The 20778-nt window shown below is 41.7% G+C and overlaps 1 protein-coding gene across 2 annotated transcripts in view; it reads right to left on the bottom strand.

Moving 5' to 3' along the window:
- Nucleotides 1-20778, bottom strand: part of CD86 (CD86 molecule) — a 131595-nt gene that overhangs the window by 30695 nt on the left and 80122 nt on the right. The window lies entirely within an intron of this gene.

Genomic DNA, 20778 nt, shown 5'->3' with positions numbered 1-20778 from the left:
GCGATCAGGCACATTCAGGATGGTATGGCCATACAAAGGAAAGATGACCAACATGAGAAACAGGTGGAAAAGCAAACCAAATACAGGAGTATGATACAGAGCCAGGGACAAGGCCAGTGCTAAATGCTTGCCCTAGAAATCGGCCCAATTTGCACTGAGGGGGACATGAGTTTGGCTTATAGCTTTTTAACAGGCAATGCAAAAAGGAAAACCTAACCAGTGAATTAATTCACAGGTCTGTCCACTAAATTCATAGGTCTGTTGATAAAAACAAATCAATTCTTTCCAGGAAAAGTTGCACAGCTATTCTTGATCGAATAGCAGAAATGTATTCCCTAGACGGTGTTGTCTAGAAGCCATCTGTGTTTCTTTCCTCTGCTCTCATAGCACCCAGTGCAGGCCATTGGGCTAGAAGTGTCTGTTATGTTTTTTTTCCTTCTAGACTATACCTTTTCTTTTTTTAATAAATATTTTTGAATAGATCATGGTACTAAATGTAGATGGTACTAAATTTGAAAGGTAAAGGTGATAAATAGTGGAAAGCAAGTCTCCCTCCCAGCCTTGTCCCCTAGCTGTCTAGTTTTCTTCCACAGATGCAACGGGGTGATCATTGTTACATGTTACCAGTTTCTTGCCTCTACTTAAAGTTACATTAGACAAAACTAAACAAAAACATTGACCCATATTCTGTTTTCTTTAATTTTTAAGCACAAATGGTAGCATACTATGTACAGTTTGGCACACATATGACTACCTTGGAGATTATTCTGTATCAGCATGTAATGAGTATCCTCAGGCTAACAGTTGCATATTAGTCTATTGTATTCTATTGGATGACGATAATATATATATATTTCTGGACCACTACTGATGGATACTTACGTTGTTTCCAATATTTTGTTGCAATGGAAAACCTTGATTATATGCCATATCACACAGGTGGGAGTAAGCTATATTCCTAGAAGTAGAATTGCTTGACCAAAGGGTTGAAGGATAGTTGCAAATTGTTCTCCCCTGAGATTATATGTTTATGCTCTGATCAACACAAGAGTGCTTATTTTCGCGTAGCTTTTGTCAACGTGTTTTCTAATTTGTGATCTTTAGCAATAGGAAAGGGTGAAATTACATCTCATAAGTTTTAGAAATCTTTATTAGTTGTGGTATAATACACATAAAATTTGCCATCTTCACCTTTTGAGTGTACAGTGGTATGAAATACATTCACATTGTTGTGCAGTCATCACTACATCCATCTTCAGAACTCTTTCATCTTGCAAAACTAAGCCTCTATACCCATTAAACAATAACTCTTCTTTCTTTCCTCCTCTCAGCTCTTGCCAACCACCATTCTACCTTCTGTTTCCATGAATTTGACTGCTTGGGGTATAAGTAAACTCAGACAGTATTTGTCTTTTTGTGACTGGCTTATTTCACTTAGCTTAATGTATTCAAGGGCCATCCACCTTGTAGCATGTGTTTGAATTTCCTTTCTTTCTAAGACTAAATGATATTCCACTGTATGTATATACTACATCTTGTTTATCCATTCATTTTTGATGTACATTTGAGTTGCTTCCACCTTTTGGCTATTGTGCATAATGCTGGTATGAACAAGGGTGTACAAATATCTCTTTAAGACTCTGCTTTCAGTTCTTTTGGGTCTATAACCAGAAGGGGAATTGCTAGATCATGTGGTCATTCTATTTTTAATTTTCTGAGGAACTGCTGCACTATTTTCCACAGCAGCTACATCACTTTACATTCCCATCGACAACTGGAACAAGAGCTCCGATTTCTCCACATCCTTGCCAACACTTGTTCAGTTCTCCTATTCTGTGATAAGTAGGTTGCTGTTGGTGATTTAGTATGAGGAAGCTCACAGGAGTCAGACAGAGAACTCTGTTCCCATGCTCTGCGCTTGTGTGGTGTCATCTTTGGCTCTATAGGTAATGCCCAAACTCTGAAATCATTGGCTGGAAAGGAGGGAGACAGCAATCAGGAACCAGCCATTCAGCTCTTACATGGAACACCTACTGCGTATTTCAGTAACTGAAAATATTTGCAACTAGTCACAAAGTATTAATTTTCTATGTATAAAAGAGCTTCTACAAATCAATAAGAAAAATAAGAAAAAGGCCAAAGACTCAAATTAAAAGCGGGCGCAAAAGAAATGTACAGATAGTATGTGGAACTGGAAATAACTATCTCATACATTTGAAAAGACGGTCATACTCAAAATAAAAGAAATTCAATATAAAATGACAGTGAGAACCACTTCCTACTCATTAGGCTGGCTGCTACTAAAAAAAAAAAAAAAAAAAAAAAGAAAAAAAAAAGGGCCCTTTGAATCTGAACTCCCACCTAATATGCTAATATAGGAATCGCTCATGGTTTGCAAACCAAAAAACCATTATGTTTGACCTAACCAAAGACAATTTTTCTTCTGGGGTGGCATGACAAACAGGGACACAAATCAAATTATATTTTACTATAAATTGAACAAATCACCTTTCATTCAAATAATTATATGAAATCAGTATTGCTCTGAGGAATCTTGGACAAATGGCCCCTGTAATTCCCACAGTGGGGAGAAGCACTGACCCTGACAAGGAATCAGTACTATTTTTGATTTCTCAGTTTGGAAACTCTCTCTTCCCCTGGGTTAGAAGCTGCTTCTCCTTACCTTCCTTCTGTCAATACTAGTTTTGTCCTCTGAAGCTATCCAGAGTAAGCCTAACACACTTCTGCCAAAGTCCGTCAAGGATTTGGTGACAGCAACCACATCTCTCCTCAAAATCCTGGCCTGGCCCAGGAGTAACAATCCTTCCAGTAAGCTTCACTAATGTTAATTTGGAGACCATACACCATCCTAGAAAACACTCTGGACACTTAGTTTATCAGTGGCCCTGTTGTAATAGGATGCTAAAACACTCAAGATTGATGTGATTTTCTTTTATAAAGTACAAGTGCCCCATATGAAGAATTTCTCTCCATTCTAGCCATGATGTGTGTGTGCGAGGGTGTGGGCTGGGTTTGGAAGCCAGTTTCTCCAATGTCATTGGCCGTGAAGAAGAGTAGAAATGTCCCCACTCCCTCAGGAATGAACCCCCAACCACAACCAGAAACCATAACTTTCTCCAGTGGGCCTGTAAAGTGGAAACTCTTGCCTTTGGAGGGAGAGAGCAAAAAGGGGAATGGAAGAGGAAAGAACCTAAGAATTTACCGGGGGGAGATTTCTGTCAGCTAAGCACAGAATAAGGTCTATGAATAAGGTGGGTGAACCAGTCAGAAATTTAAAAAGAGGAGCCTCCATGTAACTGGAGGTTCACTCCAGAAACCAAGAAAAGCACCTGCCGTAATCCACTTTCACTTACTTTGTATGTCTGGCCCATCAGAGAACATGAATGCGAGTCAGCTAAATGATTAATCGTACTATTACTGCTCACAACAGAGTGAGATTATTTGTCCCCGTGTTACAGATGAAGGAATGGAGTCTTAGAGAGGTCACAGTACTTGCCCTAGGATGCCCAGCTAGTAAATGCTACAGCTGAGATTTAAACCCATGCAGCCCCACTGTGTTTCTTTCACACTGGCGTAGCACCTTTAAAAATGCCAACCAGTTTTTGCTCTGCCACAGGAGCCAGTGGAAAGGACTCTGATGTTTTCCAGCCTCTGAGACAGAGGGGAGCAGCACAGCCTAGGGCCAGGTGTGACGGTGGCTCCTGGAATCGAGAGGACTCTCAGAGAGACAGACTGGAGTGGGAGAAGAAGGGGCCCCAAAGCATCCCTTTGCATCAAGAGGGTTTCTGCCCTGAGCTGCTGTTCATTCTGCAAACACTGCTCGAATACCCACTGTGTGCCAGGTACAGAGAGTTCTTCTCCACTTTAACCTGGACAGGCACCAGCTTCCCAGAGTGGGTTTAGGCTTCAGGTGCACACTACTGTGGACCGTCTAAGCCACACCTAGAAGAGCTCTGGGGAAATATGACTACTTGGGCAGAAAAGGAAGGAACTAAGAAGGGGTATCTTTGTGTCTGAGGTCTGAAGGAGCATGTGGGCTCTTGTTCAGGCAAAGGGCAGGATGAGGGGAGGTGGGATGGCAGCAGCCAGTAATGGGGTGGGACAGGGGAGTGCAGAGAGGACGAAACAGGAAGTGAGAGGAGGGGTCCACAGTAGATGTTGGACAGCAACAAAGAAAAAGATTTATTTCACAACTTTGTCTATAATGTTAGTGGTAACCGGAGTATCAGGAAAAATGCTGAGAAGTTTGTTGTGCCTCAGAAGGTTATTTATTGAGGTAGTCTTTCAGGCAAACATCTGCTGCATCTACTCAGTGTCAGACTTGTTCTAGAGGTTGAGGGGTTGTAAAGACATGTAGGCCTTGGTCCCTCACCTGGCACTAAAAAGAAGAAAAAGTGTCCACAAATAACTACAATGCAGGCTCCAGAGCCAGTGTGGAAGGTGGCAGGTAGTCCTTGGCTTCTCGTGAGGTACACAAGAGTTCTTGCCCTGAGCAAAGCAGGGGACACCACAGTCTCTGTGGAGGAAGGATTAGGTCGGCCTCAGCCCAGCAGCACTCAGGGCCCAGCTCACTGCTTTCTGCCGATTCATACTTGTGGTTGGATAAGCCAGGCCTGCTGGACTGGCATGTCATCAGCTCGCTGAGAGGAGAGTAGAGCTCCAGTGCAACACCAGCTGCCTGGGGCCTTGGCTTGCCTCTGGGTGTGACATGCTGCACAGCACTACTTCTCAGAGCACCAGGACCTGAAGTTTCGTCCTCTGCATTCTCCTGTCCCACCCTCGTTACCGGCTGCTGCCACCCCACCTCCCCTCATCCTGCCCTTTGCCTGAACAAGAGCCCACACGCTCCTTCAGACCTCAGACACAAAGATACCTCTCCTTAGTTCCTTCCTTTTCTGCCCAAGTAGTCATATTTCCCCAGAGCTCTTCTAGGTGTGGCTTAGACGGTCCACAGTAGTGTGTACCTAAAGCCTAAACCCACGCTGGGAAGCTGGTGCCTGTCCAGGTTAAAGTGGAGAAGAACTCTCTGTACCTGGCACACAGTGGGTATTCGAGCAGTGTTTGCAGAATGAACAGCAGCTCAGGGCAGAAACCCTCTTGAGCAGCTCAGGGCAGAAACCCTCTTTGAGATACTGGGAGGAGTAAGACAGGCTTATTTCCTTCTTTATAAAGTTTCTGAACTGCAAAATAAGAAGGTTACTGGGAATCAAATATATTGGAATTTTGGCAAGGCTTCTGACAGAGTATCTCATGATATACTTGACAGCAATATGGAGAAATGTGGGATTAATATTGATACAGTTATTACTCATTCATTCATTTGCTATTGGTTCATTCATTCATTCGTTCATTTCTTCCACAAATGTTTATTGAACCAGGCATTGTGTTTGGTGCTAGGAATATAATGAGCAAAACCAGAAACAGTTCCTCTTCATGTGGTTGCCTACAGTTTAGTAGAAAAGCAAGATAGTGATCAAGTAATCATACAAAGAAATGTAAAACTAGCTATGACAAGTGCTACAAAAGAGAGGTTCATGGTAGTTTGAGAGCCCATAACAGGACCAGCCTAAACTGAGATCTGAAGAATGATATAGTAGATTAAAAAGAAACACATATTCTTGGCTGCTCCTCCTCCCATGAAGAGGTAGAGTTGGATCTCCTCTCTTTGAATCTGGGCTAGCCTGAGTGACCTGTTTGACCATAGAATGCAGTACAAGGGATATTCTGGGACTTCGAGAGCTTGGTCATAAGAAGCCTCGCAGCTTCTACCTGTCTCTCTTGGAGTATATTTTTTGGAGTTCTGAGCCACCACGTAAGATGTCCCACTACCCCGAGACCATCATGCTGGAGAGGCCTGTATAGCTGTTTGGGTCAATGGTCCCAGCTGAGCCTTCCACCTATTGCTGCCAAGCCACCACACATATGAATAAAATCTTGGATCTTCTAGATCAGGGGTCAGCAAACTACAGTCTGTAGGCCAAATCTGGCTACCACCTATTTTTATTAATAGTTGTACTGGAACACCGCTATGTCTACTGTAAATTATTATCTATGGCTGCTTTTGCAGTACAATGGAACAGTTGAACAGCTAAGATGGAGACTGCATGGCCTGCAAAGCTGAAAACATTTTCTATGTGGCCTTTCATAGAAAAAACTGCTTGACCCCTGCTCTAGATCAGTACTGTCCAATAGGAATATAATTGGACAGGTGTGGTGGCTCATGCTTGTAATCCCAGCACTTTGGGAGGCCGAGGCGGGCGGATCACCTGAGGTCAGGAGTTTGAGATCAGCCTGGCCATTATGGGGAAACCCTGTCTCTACTAAAAATACAAAAATTAGCCGGGCATAGTGGCGGGCGCCTGTAATTTCAGCTACTCAGTAGGCTGAGGCAGGAGAATCACTTGAACCTGGGAGGCAGAGGTTACGATGAGCAGAGATCAAGCCACTGCACTCCAGCCTGGGCAACAGAGTAAGACTCCATCTCAGAAAAAAAGAATATAATACAAGCCACAATTACAAGCCACAGATATAATTTGAAAACTTGTAGTAGTCACATTAAAGAAATTAAAAAGAAATAGGTGACGTTAATTTTAATAACATATTTTGTTATCTAATGTATCTGAAATATTATAATGTCAACATGTAATCAGAATAAAAATTATTAATGAATATTTTAAATTTTTTTTGGCGGTACCAAATCTTCAATAATCATGTGGGTGTTTTATATTTATAGCACATCTCAATTAGAACTGGCTGCATTTCAGGTGATCAGTGGCTACCAAACTGGACAGTGCATCTCCAGATCAGCCCATCCATCAGCTTAATAACATCAGGTGATATCAGTTGATGGCATGAGGAACAGAAAAATCAGCCAAGGCCTCCTCAAATTCGTGACCCCAAACATTGTGAAAGAGGATAAAGGATTCATTGTTCTAAGCTGCTAAGTTTGGGGACAGTTTGTAACGTACCAATAGGCAAACAGAACAGATTGAATAGGTAGGTGCTAAGTAGTTGAAGGGCTTGGGAGTTGACAGAAAGAGTTCTCAGCAAAGGGAACAGCATGTGCAAAGGCACTGAGGCAGGAAGGCATGTGAGAGAAGGTACGAGGACGTCCCTGTGGCCAAACTGAAGAGACAGGTGAAAGGCAAGGCTTAAGAGGTGAGCAGGGGCCAGATCACACTTGTGTTATGGGTCAGTTAAAGATTTCGGTCTTTATATGTGAACCACCAAAGAAATTAGAGCTGAGAGTGATATCATCAGATTTGCATTTTGAAAAGATGACCATAGTTTCTGTGTAGCAAATGGATGATAGGGAAGCCAGGACAGACGCAGGAAGACCAATCAGTTGGCTACTGCAATTGTTTGAGTGAAAGAAGATGGCTGTTTGGTCTGGGACAGTAGCAGGTGAAGTGAGGGAAAAGTGGACAGATCAAGAAATATTTAGAATTATAATTAACAGGCTATGATGATAGATCAATATGGGAAATGAGGACAAAGTATTGTTTGATTTATTCATTTATTCATTTGACTCAGTAACTGCATCATTCTTGTCTAAAAGACTGATCCCACAGTGGATGCTACAAGACTCTGTGTTTCACTATTTCACTTTTATGTATTTAGTAAAAATACTAATAAAAGCAACAGAAATCAAACTTATGCTATGCAGATGGCACAAAATGAGACAGATAGCTCAAAAATGGGTTAGATGAATTAATATTCATAAAGCCTGAAAAGAGAGACTAATACTAACATGATGAATCTCTTGAGGGTAAGTGTAAGAATCTGTACTTCAGTTTTGAAGTAACAACTGTGTAAGAGGAAGAAGTGGACACAGGAGAAATAGTCTATCCATAGCAAACATAAAAATCACATAAATGTTAGTGTGGTATGGCTAACTAAAATTTCATCCAATCCTAGTGTAGGATTCATTCACTGAACTCTGAGCTAATCAGACCACATTGCTTGTGGTATCACTTTCTGTGAGGTCAGTTATACTTGAATGACACTGACAAATTCGGTTTATCAAGGGGAAGGGCAGCAAGGTCACTAGTGAATAATGAAATTATGTCAAATAAAGAACAACTAAAAGGACTAGGGTAATAAACCTGAAGAAGAAAAGATTGCAAGTATATGCTGGGTGTCTGCAAATATGTAAGGGCCCTTCCATGGGAGGATACATACACTGCTGCTGAAGGGCAAGTAGTTCCAATGACTAAAAGTTACAGGGAGCCAGATTTCAGTTCCAGACGATGGAAAACTTTTAATAGAGAGCTACAACCAATGACTGGATTTTCTTGTGAGGTGATAAGCTCCCTGTCACAAGTACTATTCAAACCAAAGTGGGAGTAATAACACAGAAGAGACATTTTAGGAGCGAATCTCGAATTGAGTGGGTGGTTGAACTCAGAACTTTTCAGTTCACCTCTAAGATTCTCGTTACATTTCCAGGAATAAGGAGAAATAAAGGAGAACATCTGGACACTCCATCTCTCTCACCCTGAGTCAGTTCCTCTCATTTTTAACACAGTAGACAATATGGTACGTTTAAAGGATCCGTGTCCGGGTAGAGTCTGCTGAGCTGGCTACAAGTGATCCAGGGCTTCAGAAGACATGGAGAATAGCAAGCACTCCTACAGCTTGGAAGGGTGCTGTAAAGGTGGTAATAGTTGAGCTGAGCTTTGACAGGTGAGTCAGACTTGGTCTCAGAACTGTACCCTGCATGTTAGAACTTGCACGAGTCAATTTCTGTTATAGCAGATAAGGTTCCACCCTGTATTGGTTTCAAGTAATTAAGTCCACTCATTCTGATACTCCCACTCATGAGGGCTGTTAGCCTGGGCCACTGCACTGTTTAACAGTCTTCCTCTGAGAAACGCTGTTTTCCTTTAACAATAACAATTGTTAATTTCCTAGAACTCAATGTGGTAGCTATCTTCCTCTGTCCTTGAAAGGCTTTGCAAGCTTCCAATAATTCTTCCCAAGACAGATTCCTGATAATATATAACCCTGCATCCGAGGCATCTGTTTAATGGGTCTCAAAGAACTGATGCTTCCGAAAGAACCACTTTTTAGTGTTGATTGAGTTTCACTGGATAAATATTTCAGCCATATTTTTGATACACACATACATGCACGCACATGTAAAAACATCAAGTATAAGCTTTTTGATGCTTTTCATTGGTATATATTCTTTGACAACTTTCTGAGACACAACCAAATGACAGTTTTTAAGGACACATGGAAATGGAGGAGTGACCATGGAATTTTTATAGGACAATAAGAAAAGCTGACTAGACTGCAGCAGAGGTTGTCTTTGGATAAATAACGGGAGATTAGTTTCTGTAAGTAAAGCAAGGAGCAAGATAGCTTAATAGGGCATGGAAAGTCAAATAAGGAATTCATATTTAATTTAACAGAAAATTGGAAGTTTGGAATTAATAGTTTGGGAGCAGAAAAATGGTGTAATGACAGCTTAAAGAAAATAAGCCTGTCAAGAGGTGACGGCTGGTATCAGGGTGATCAAGAAAGCCAGTCTTACAGGCTCATCGACTTGAGATGGTGAGCCTGAAGCAGTAAAGAGGCGGTTGGCATGATGAGGAAGGGATGGGTGTGAGGGCTGCCTCGATGGAACATGAACACTTCTTGGTGTCTGGTGGACAGAGGACATGACTGGAGGTGGAGACGTTCTCCATCCTGAGCTCTGTTTTCCTCAAGCTCCCACCAGCCATGTCTCCTTCTAGCTTGGGCTGGATTTTATGTCTGACTTAGTTTCCAGTCTCTCCTTGGAGCAAATCCCCCTTATCCCCCATTTGTGGAGATTTTTCTGACCGAGTGCTTGTTTTCTTTCATGAGTTGTTATTTCTGAAACTCATTTGAGAGCACAGTGTTTCCACACAGACATGAGGAGAGCTGCATCAAGGATGAGTAGGTGCAGAGAAGAAATGTCTTTGCAGATTTAGAAGGAGCAGAGGGTGCTTTTATCCACCTTCCAATATTGTAGGCTACTGAAATATTAAAATGAAGAGTGCATTCTCCTCACTGGCCTAGAAGAAGGAGCATAGCATGGCGATAGCATTTAGCTTTTCCGGTCGCCCAAGAGCAAATCTGTGTACAAGACATATGCCTGGTTCTCCTAGTTGTATCTAGAATCGAAACTTTCTGAATCAAGGCACACCCTATTTCAAACTATTGATGAATTTGAAAACGATTTTTTTTTTTCCTTTTTGCCAAAAAGGTAAGGATCATGCAAAGTTTCACAGTGCTTCTCTAGTCTGTGCTCATCCACTCGAGGGCTCTGACTGCCAGGAATGAGGCTCATAGAACTCACTAAAAGGGAGCCATGCCCATCCTGGTCCCCTAAGGTAGCCTGATTCTTGTTTTCTCAGAAACAGCATCATGGTCAAAGAGAGAAAGCCAACGTTTCAGGGCCACAACTTGAGGGGCCTTCTCTCCCCATTCTGTGCACCAGTCCTACCTTGCTGCTTGGAATTCCCACGTTACTCATTCCTTGGGCTAAGGCATTTTTTGAAAGCCCCTGTTAAAATGCAAATGCTAGCTGGAAGGAAGAGGGTTTTTTGTTTGTTTGTTTTTAAGCCGTTAGGCATTAGGTTCAAGTTAATTTACCTAAAAAGGACATGGAACTTAGAAAGGAATCATATCCATCCATGAATAAAGGAGGACCAATAAGGAACGAGATGCTTCCCGGTGTTGAGGTCTCAGGGCCTGATGGGGAGGTGGAAAGTGCTGAAGACACACTTTTCTTCCTCCACACATATTCAAAATGGCTCCTATTTCCCAAACCTCAGCCCGAGTGTAAGCCAATGTACAGTTCAGAAACAGCGCTGTTTAGGAGAAGAGACGAGAGATAAGGGCCAGTAAAGCGCTGTGTGCCCAGCCTATGGCCCTATTCTTTCTCCCACCCCACAAATACTCTTACCTGCCTGGCCGTGAAAGGTGGATTGCCAGCACTAGAATGGACTGTGGAAAACTGCCCAGGGACCTCTCTGCCACTCTCTGTGCTTGCTTTTGCTCTAGTTTTATCTCTTTGAAGCTTCAATCCCTTGGCCTAGGGACCCCTAACTTCAACTCCTACCTCAGTCTGATTTTTGAAACATGGTATTTCAACCTTGATTTTTCTGCTGAAGAATCTGGCTTGGCTAATCTCTTCATCTTTCTTATGTTTTCTCCCCACCTGCCCTAGTCTCAACTCCATAAAATCCCATCCTCACCCCCACCCAGGAAGAGGCATATGAAATTCAAGAATAAGAGACTAACCAAAATATCAAATGCAAAGGCTTAGTAATTAATCAGCTGATATAGTTGCATAGAACAATTTCCTTCCCTTTAAAGCACTATTGCTATGTAGTCATGTTTAGTGTGATTAAATTAATGTGATTTCCCCACTAGGCCAGAAACCAAGAGTACAGCTTTACCTTATGTCTTTTATACTACCAGTTAAGTCCCTAGTACTTGGAACATAGCAAGCACTTAATAAATACATTAGGAATACATAAATAGAGATTTATAAAAGCTTCCATTATACGCAGGACAGCTCACATAAACAATATTAATGGTATCTGCAGCAGCAGACATAACACGAACTGCAAGTCTGAGCACATAAATAGACACATTTTAGTACAGGGCCTTAGTCCCAAGATTGAGGTTACATGTAAGATAAACAGTTCATTTCCTTCATTATTACAGTTTAAGAGGAGTAGGAAGTTCCCTTTGTCAAACATTATTTTCACCTGGCTCTCCAGAACCTTAAATTACTATTAATAGAGATGATATTTTAAGCCCGTTTGCAAATGCAAATGCAAATAGGTTCGCCATATGTGAAACACAGTATGTTCAATCACTTGCCTGCGCTCTTTTCTGACCCAAGAATATTTCCTTTCAAATTAGATCTTGGTCTCTGGTGCCAAGTGGGGCTAATATTGGGATGGGGCACTTGGATGGGAAGAAATACTGGGGAAGGGTCTCTGGACCAGAGAAGGGAAAGGTCAATCAGGAAAGCCAAGTAAGTTCGTTGCAGAGAAGCTGCAACAGGAGGAAATCCCCCTTCTCTGGATTTCCCACTGGCACAGGGGACTCAGGTGGGGCCAGCTGACATCTTTGGACTGCTTCTTCTAGAGCAGAGGCTGCTCGGAGACCCCAACACCCCAAAGCCAAGAACAGCTACCAGTTATTTGGTAAGTGGCACCTTCTATTTCCTGCCTATTCTGTCTCTTAGCTCACGAAAAACAGATTAAGGGATCTGGCAGGAAGAGACAGATTTTTGTAATATCCCACCTCCAATGTAGTCAATCTGAGAAGCAAACCTGATGGTCAGAGGTTTTAAGCATGCTCTCTGCAATCCCTTTTACTTATTCTCTGGCCGGCCATTAGCACATCAGCATCTCTGCCCCAGATGCAGCTTGCAGCTTTATCTCATGCCACTCCCTAGGCATCTGAGCCTCCACAAACATACCTGTCACAAATGCCTGTCCACTGCAGCTCCAAAAAGAGACCAGATGCATAAGCACAGCAGCATTCCCAAGGAACACAGAAGCAAGGTGGTAAGAATAAACCAAAAGGAGTATTTGCGAGCTCCCCGTACCTCCTAAGGCTCCTTGTAGAGAGAGAAATAATGCCAGGACTGACGGTAGAACTCAAATACAGAAAGGGGAACTGACTAGAGAAACACCACCACAGCCAGGGACAGTGCTCTTGCTTGGTTCCAAATAACTTCTGCCGGCAGGTGGGCATTTCCACTGATGAGAATGACTACAAACGTACCCTCGGAGCATGAGTGTAAAGCCCTGGGAAACCCCCAAAGGCAGCCCCATCCACAAACATGACAAAGACACCTTCCCTGACAGATTCCCAGAGATCCCAGAGTACATACAGCCTTTGAAGCCCATAGGTGAAAGTGCAGTTCAGTTCAACAAATGTGGGCAACCATGTGGCAGGCACTGAGCTCCACAGGGCTTCAGAAGACAGCCTTCAATGAGTGAGGGCAGAGAGGCCATGTGCTTCACTTCTAGCCCTCCCCCAAAATCATTCATTAAGTACATCTCTCCACCTATCCTGTTAGAAGGCAATTGACGTACACAACCTTCATTTTCAGACGATCCTAATGTAACCCCAATTGTATGAATCTAGAATGTTTCTGTTACCTTGGTACACTATTCCTGGAAGTGGGTGGTACTCTTGAGTTTGGCTACAAGTCATAAGCAGAAGTGGGAAAGGTGTGTAAATGCCCAGTAGATTTCTCTGTACCTAGTGCATCAGTGGGGACAGGTTTCACTCGTATATGATCTTCCTCCAGGTGCATGCCTCCTTTTTCTGCCCTGATCAGGCACTGCAAAGTCCTCTGCTCAGTGTGGGGGACATTTATGTGCCTCTGAGGTCTGTGGCACTTGAGCTTAAAAATAGAGAAGCAGCAGCACCCTCTGGGCGTGCCTCCCTGGTCTCCTGGAGGCTAGCTGTGTCCTGTGAAGCAGGAGACATTAAAAGTGACAAAGTGACAGTTTGTTGTTGACAGGGTTGGGGAGGCTCATCCACACAAAAGCGTGTGGTGCAAGGGAAGGGGTGTGGGTTTGGAATGGTGGTCCCAGGTCCAGTCCTGGCTTGACCACTGGACCCTGGGCCAGTTATTGAACATGTTTGAATGTCAGTCTTCTCACTTATGAAATGTGACTCATAATCACTTCTTTGCTGCATTGTTGTGAAAAACAAAGGAAACCTTGCCTGTAAATCATGCGGCACAGAGTATGCCAAGTAGTTATTTCATCTTCATTGTTACTTTCCTATTTTCTTTTCAGACTTTCCCAATTCTTACTTTGACCTTTGCACAAAGATCTCCCTTCTGTCACTACAGAGGTCTGTAAACAGGTCTGTAAAACCCTTCACCTTTCACCCAGGGCTTCTCAAACCCACAAGGCTCCCCCAGGGTCCAGGGTCTTGACTCACAGGGTCATCACTTCCTCTCAGCCATTCTATGTTGAGACCTTGGAAATTTCATCCTTCATACAGATAGATCCCACCTGGGGTTTTCCTCTGGATTTTACAATCATAGTTTTTTTGCTGTTGTTTGAAAGGGTTCATTTGATTTTCTTATTGTGACATATGATCAATTACCCACCTATCAGAGCATAGGGGAAGTAACTCATATTTCACTTAATTTTCATGTTTCCTTCTTTTCCTTCTACTCCGCAGTCCATAAGACAGGCTAAATTGAAAGGCTAGCTATCAAAATATTTGGAGTAGTATTTCCCAAACTTTCATCATTCTAGCTACTAGTGCCACTTCATACTCATGTAAAATCTGTTTCATTATTTATATAGTATTTTTATAACATACTTTAAGTAAATCTATTTAGAAAAAAATCTTTGTGTTAACACTAAATTAGAAAGCAGTATCATTTCCCATAAACAGATCAGTAAAAATAACATATCACACTGCGCTTTGGAGTCACAGAGACCTGTGTTCAAACCCTGCTCCACTACTTAATGCCTCTGTGTTCTTGGGGCAGTTATTTAAGCTCTCTGAGCTTTGGCTCCCTCACAGAAGTAATACTAAATATCTCACAGGCATATCATGATGGTTAAATAGAATGGCATATATATGGTGGTTATATATGGTGCAAACACAAGATCAGTTCCTTGTGTTTGGTGAGGAGGAAGTTGCTGAGGTTACTTCAGAAAGCTGCGTTCTGTGTGGGGCTGCTTCCTCCACTGCCTCATTCTCCAGCGCTGTCAGGACTGAAGAGGCCAAAGCTGCAAGGAGAAGCAACCAGAGGAGGAGAGGCTACACACAGCAGCTGGTGTGTGTGGGTGTGGAAGTTGCCCTCACCAAACTTCACCAGAGAGAGTCCCCTGAGGACCACACAGTCAAGATCTACTCCATGTGCCAGAGCCAGAAACCCGTGGGAGTCTAGAAACATCTGAACATTTAGCTGAGTTTTCCAATTTCAGCCATCTGTTTGTTGTTATACGGAAGCGGCCTCCTGTGGCCAGTGGTCAAGTCTAAAAGCACCCTAGGAGGCGGTGCTGATGGTAGTTCTAATACAGAATAGTTTCCACAAATAATTAGAGCAGCATTATTTATTGAAACGTTAATTAGTGTTTGTTTTCTAAGTTTTCTTGATGCAGAGGTTTGTGCAAGGGGGAAAGCAGAAGAGATACAAGGTCAAAGGTTCATCCAGACTTTTGTGAAAGCCCATGGAAGAGATGATACCGGTGGCTTAGAGGTGAAAGGAGAGGAAGAGAGTGCTTTTGAAATGCAAGAAGAAGGGAGGGCAGGGGATGGTTGTCTGGGTCCTGTGAGCAGTAGAAACCCGACTGCCTCTCCGTCAGTGCTCCCGAGGGGGTAGCAACCTCAGGTGTGATGGCTCATGCCTAGAAAGGCAGCGTGCTTTGCTCATGGGGCCCAGCCTCAGTAGATATTCTCATTCCCCACTGTGACATGGGGGCAGGGAGCTGCCGGACTTCACAGACAACTATGGGCTCAGATAGTAAGAGTGCCAACAGCAACCAGGACAGACTAGGGACTTGAGGCCCTTCCATCATTTTCGAGGTACCAGGTGAACTTCTTGAATTCTGACTGGGCTACAGGAAAGGAAGGAGACTCCTGCATGACCCAGTTACAGTCTGTTGTTCAACTGGCAGAATTGAGGCTCACAGGTGGGATTAAGTTGAGCTAAAGGAAATTTTCAAAGTGATGATTTCTTATGTACTTGGATTCATGGGCAGAAATTCATGTCCTATGCATAATATAATCTATGTGAGAAGGGCCAGGATTTCACTGTAAACACAGTTCCTGAATTATTCTTAATTTAGAAGTGATGCAGCTCAGGACTGGGTTGTCTTCTTATTCCCAGCTCTGCTGCACAATTGCCAATAAAGCAGGATTATCAGCCACAGCCCCCAGGACTTGACACTACCCTTTAATTAAACCCTGCTGGGTCCATAGTTCCCTGACATCACCTGAGAGTGAACATAAGACATTTGCAATAAATTTTTATTTTTACCGCTACTGTAAATTGTATTTTTAAAACGCTTCCTCCTTAAAGCAGAAACACGTATCAACCATCACATGAATAAAAAGACACGCCACAGATTGGGGGAAAAAAATTTGCAAAAGATATATCTGATAAAGAACTAGCATCCAAAATACACAAAGAACTCTTATAACTCGAAGGTAAAAGAACAAACAGCCCAATTTAATAAGGAGCAAAAGATCTGAACATATACCTCACCAAAGACGTTACACGGACAGTAAATAAGCATATGAAAAGATGGTCAGCATCATACGTCATTAGAGAACTGCAAATTAAAACAGTAAGATACCACTACGCATCTACTAGAATGGCTAAAATCCAAAAATCTCCACAATACCAAATGCTGCTGAGGATGTGGAGCAACAGGAAGCCTCATTCATTGCTGGTAAGAATGCAAAATGGTAAAACTACTTTGGGAGATAATTTAGCAATTTCTTAAAAAACTAAATATACTCTTACCATATGATCCAGCAGTCACACTTCTAGGTATATTTACTCAATTGAATTGAAGACTTATGTCCACACAAAACCTATACATGAATATGTATAGCCACTTTATTCATAATTAGCAACTAAGATGCCCCTCAGTTGGTAAAGCTGTGGTATATCCAGACAATGGAATATTATGTGGTAATTAGTGGAAATGAGCCATCAAGATGTGAAAAGACATGGAGAAAACTTAAATGCATATTGCTTAATGAAAGAAGCCAATCTGAAAAGGGTACATACTGTATGATTCCAAAGATAGAACATTCTGGAAAAGGCAAAACTGTGGAGACAGTAAAAAGATCAGTGGCTTCCAGGGGTTGGGGAGGGGTGGAAAGGGTGAACAGGCAGAGCACAGGGTATTCTTAGGGCAGTGAAGCTATTCTGTATGATACTATAATGGTGGATACGTGACATTATGTATTTGTCAAAATCCATAGAACTGTACAACCCAATGAGAGAAACTTAATGTAAATTATGGGCTTTAAATAATAATAATAACGAAGCAACAATGGCTTAATTGTAAGAAATACATCACACTAATGCAAGATGGTAAAAATAGGGGAAATTGTGTGCCACAAAGGGAGTAGATGGGAATTCTCGTATTATGTGCTCAATTTTTTGAAAATCTAAAACTGTTCTAAAAATAAGTAAAGTCTGTTAATTAAAAACACACACACACTAACCACATACACAGATTTCTGGTAAAGTAACTAAATTAATAATGTGACATTTTAGAGGGCTGCTAGACTAGTGGGAAAGAAAATTAGCATCAATTTCACAGTCCACATGTTCACTTCCCCATGTTGCACCCTTGGAATCAAATGCTATACATAGAACGTTGTTGCAAAAAGTCTCCTTTTGTATTTCTGCCTTTTATTTTGACACTTTCTACATTTTTCTGGTGCAGAACCCTAGACTTTTATGTCAATTCCTTAGGTAAATTAAAGAAAAGGCCCCAGTTTTCTAAGGGCCAGATCAATTTTTAAAAATAGCTTTCAGTTCCATGTTTCTGAAGGAACATTCTTAGAAATGTAATGAGTTTCTTGTTTCTTTGAGAGGCGGTACAATTTTAACTTGTACTTTAAAAGCAAATTTTACATAGTTAAGCATTAGAAGTTGAGTATTTTTCTTTGTGTGAGCCAAAATTTTGCATTTATACCATACCAGTGAGTTACCGAGGTGGGGTGGGATGGACCCTCACTCTCATAACCTCTAACACGTCCTCCACTCCCATCCTAGGCTGGCTTTTTCTGCCACCCTAGCTGCCCTGGGGAATCTTCTTTTATTTACTTTCTCATGATGCAAATTCACACCTACCATTCATGCATGCTAAGGAAGAGGCAATGTGTATTGTTTTCTTGCATTCGATCAATTTCTGAACCCAGAAACTAGGACCCAGGGACACATTTTTGTCTAGATGTCTTTAAGCAAGAAGTCAGAAAGGCAAGGGACACCAAGAGGTATTTTCAGGATTCTACAAGTGAATGCAGAAGATTGTCTGTCTTCACTATCTCTCAAAATCACATGGTGGCTTCAGCAGCAAAATACACTTATTTGGATTGAAGACTGAATTTGCTTATATTAAAAGGTACGTTCAGGAAAAGATTGTCAAAAGGGTAAGCATTAGGGTGTATGCATTTCAGAAAAAGTACCATTGTACTGGGGATAAGTATAGCCTTCAGATGTGCAGTTGCTTTAGCAGAAAGGGCAATGAGGAAGATGAGAAGGATGGGTGCCTGGATAGAGCTCAGGCTAGTGACAACCTAGCTAGTGACAGCACTTGTAGAACCAACAACCCCATACCCAGGGTCTAAGGGAGGTCTCTGGTCTGATGGAGACAGAGCAGAGTGGAGTTGAGGTGTTCTGGGGCATGTCCAGAATCAGGAGCTCCTGAGAAGTGTGTGGAGGAAGGTCCATCCCTGGAGGCAGGCCACAGGGGCCAGGGGGAACCTGGACCACAGGACAGGGAAGGAAGGCTAAGCCAGAGAAGGACTGTAGTGTGGGAAACTGATGGGCTCACAACTCACCCCATGGATGCGGACACTAAAGACCACAGTCTCGCGGCAAGACTACATCCAGAGCACCCCTCCTTCCTCACCTGCCTGTCATGTATCTCAACGCCTCATGGCAGAGGTTGGCCAAGGTTTCAGAGGTGGTGCCAGAGCTGCATAGGAACTGGCAATCACTATTGACTCTAGCAACACAGAAATATGCACATTTTCATGCTCTACCTTTGTTCCTATCCATCTTCGAATCTCAGTAATATTTCCCGTTTTCCAATAACACCTTAAAATTCACAGATGTAATTGCACCATTTGGAATTACTAGTTTTTTTTTTTATTTCCTTCATTCAATTAACAAATGCTTAACTAGCTCTGACTGAATGAAGGCCTTGGACTGGTCTTGAGATCCAAGGTGAGCTAAGAAGTGTGGTCCCCGCCCTCCTAGAGACCATAGTTGAATGCAGGAGACCTACACTGATTTAATAAAGTCAAGGTACTTGCCACCAAAAGGTTTTCAACATTATACAATTTCAGTTATGTATGATATCCTCATGATTAAACACCATCTTAAGAGCATGAGGTAGATTCTAGCTAGTTGTGTAGGTTACAACTAAGAAAAGTTTTCCCCTGGTTTCTTGTCTCAGGAATAGGTTTCTCGATTATCTGTTCTCCTTCTCTTCATATTTTAAATGGTTAGGGTGCCTGCATAAACATTTGTCATGGATAACACTGTAGAGAGGACTTCCTGGGGGAAGGACGGTCTAAGTGATTTAACTTCCTTTCCAATTTAATAATTCTGTATTCTAGTTATTCAGTAGGATTTACAATCTAATATTACAATCTCAGGACTTCTTCTGACAGGTTATACAAAAGATGGTCTATTATTTAACAAATAACATAACTATGTAAAATATTTCTAATCAAATGAAATATATACAGCAGCACATTTAAAAATTAAATATCAATAAACTACCAACACCTGTGATGTTACCTTTCAGAACTCAAATACCTGATTCCAAAACTTGTTATCTTTTCAAACTTTATCTGAGAATATTAAACCAATATTCAACAGACTGTGACTCTGAATTTAAGTGGCCTAATTGTCTAAGGGTGTGCATTTACATATTCTGAGAAACTGTCATTTCTTTACAAAGCACATGACATTTGCCATTTTCTTTATAACCTCAGTTAGAAGAAATAAAATGAGGTAATATTCTAAACGTAAAAGTTGCTTGAAGATTAAGTTCATATTTTTTTTCTATGTGTGCAGGGGAAGGGATATAATACATAACAAAACTAACACATTTTAACAAATGGGCAGCATATTTAATATTTAGGGAAGCATGAAGATCCGTGAAAGCACCTTATGAAAAGTATTTATTTGAGTATAAATTAAATGTACACTACAAAGTAAAATAAAATAGATTGGGGTATATAGAACACAGGCAATATGACTAAACTTGTTAAAAAACAAAACCAGTGGTTTTTTAAATCAGTGATTTTTTTTTTTTAAGTTTCCATTTCACAAGAGAGGTGGGGACGGGGCACTGCACATTCAAAAACTTACTTCCCTGTGGCATCTTTGCGACCAAAGCAAGGCACTTAAGACTTCTCTGAACACTTAAAATGTACATTTGTCAACCTGGGCTTGTAGCTTTCAAGTTGGTGATGGAGAATCATAGAGTTGCAATTTTTGCAGCTCCCTTTTACTTCCATCACATGCTTTATTTGGAATACTTGAAGGGTCTGCCACCACACAGAGGCATTACTGCCTGAAAGAAACTTTCTGGTAAAAGAAGGTGTCACTCTTTCTACTCTTCAGCCATGTGAGTAAGGGATGGCCTCTTTTGAAAAGTGTCTTAATTTCAGCTTTACTCAAATCTTATTTAAGTTTGCAAACAATATTAACTTGCACTAGCTGGCTACAGTTTTAATGTGAGGAGTTGGAATTTTTAAGAAGGACAGCATTTGTAAACCAATTTGATCTTTGCATTTGGTGGACTGCAGATAAAATATTGCATTTGAGTTGCATTTTCACTGTGGATGGCCTATTTGTATACAAACAAAAGAGATTATTTTTAAAAGATATTTTCTGTGTTTTTGTTTTGGTCTCTTGGAATGACTGTGGTAAGGATGAAGGGACCAGGCCATTTTCATACCTTGGATTTTACATATTTTGTTTATGTCACCCTGTATTCTTTCTCCCTCAGCATCCACTTTCAG

The sequence above is a fragment of the Nomascus leucogenys genome, chromosome 21 (genome assembly GCF_006542625.1).
Source record: "Nomascus leucogenys isolate Asia chromosome 21, Asia_NLE_v1, whole genome shotgun sequence".
Classification (NCBI taxonomy): Eukaryota; Metazoa; Chordata; class Mammalia; order Primates; family Hylobatidae; genus Nomascus; species Nomascus leucogenys.
This window is presented reverse-complemented; position numbering and strand designations above follow the sequence as displayed.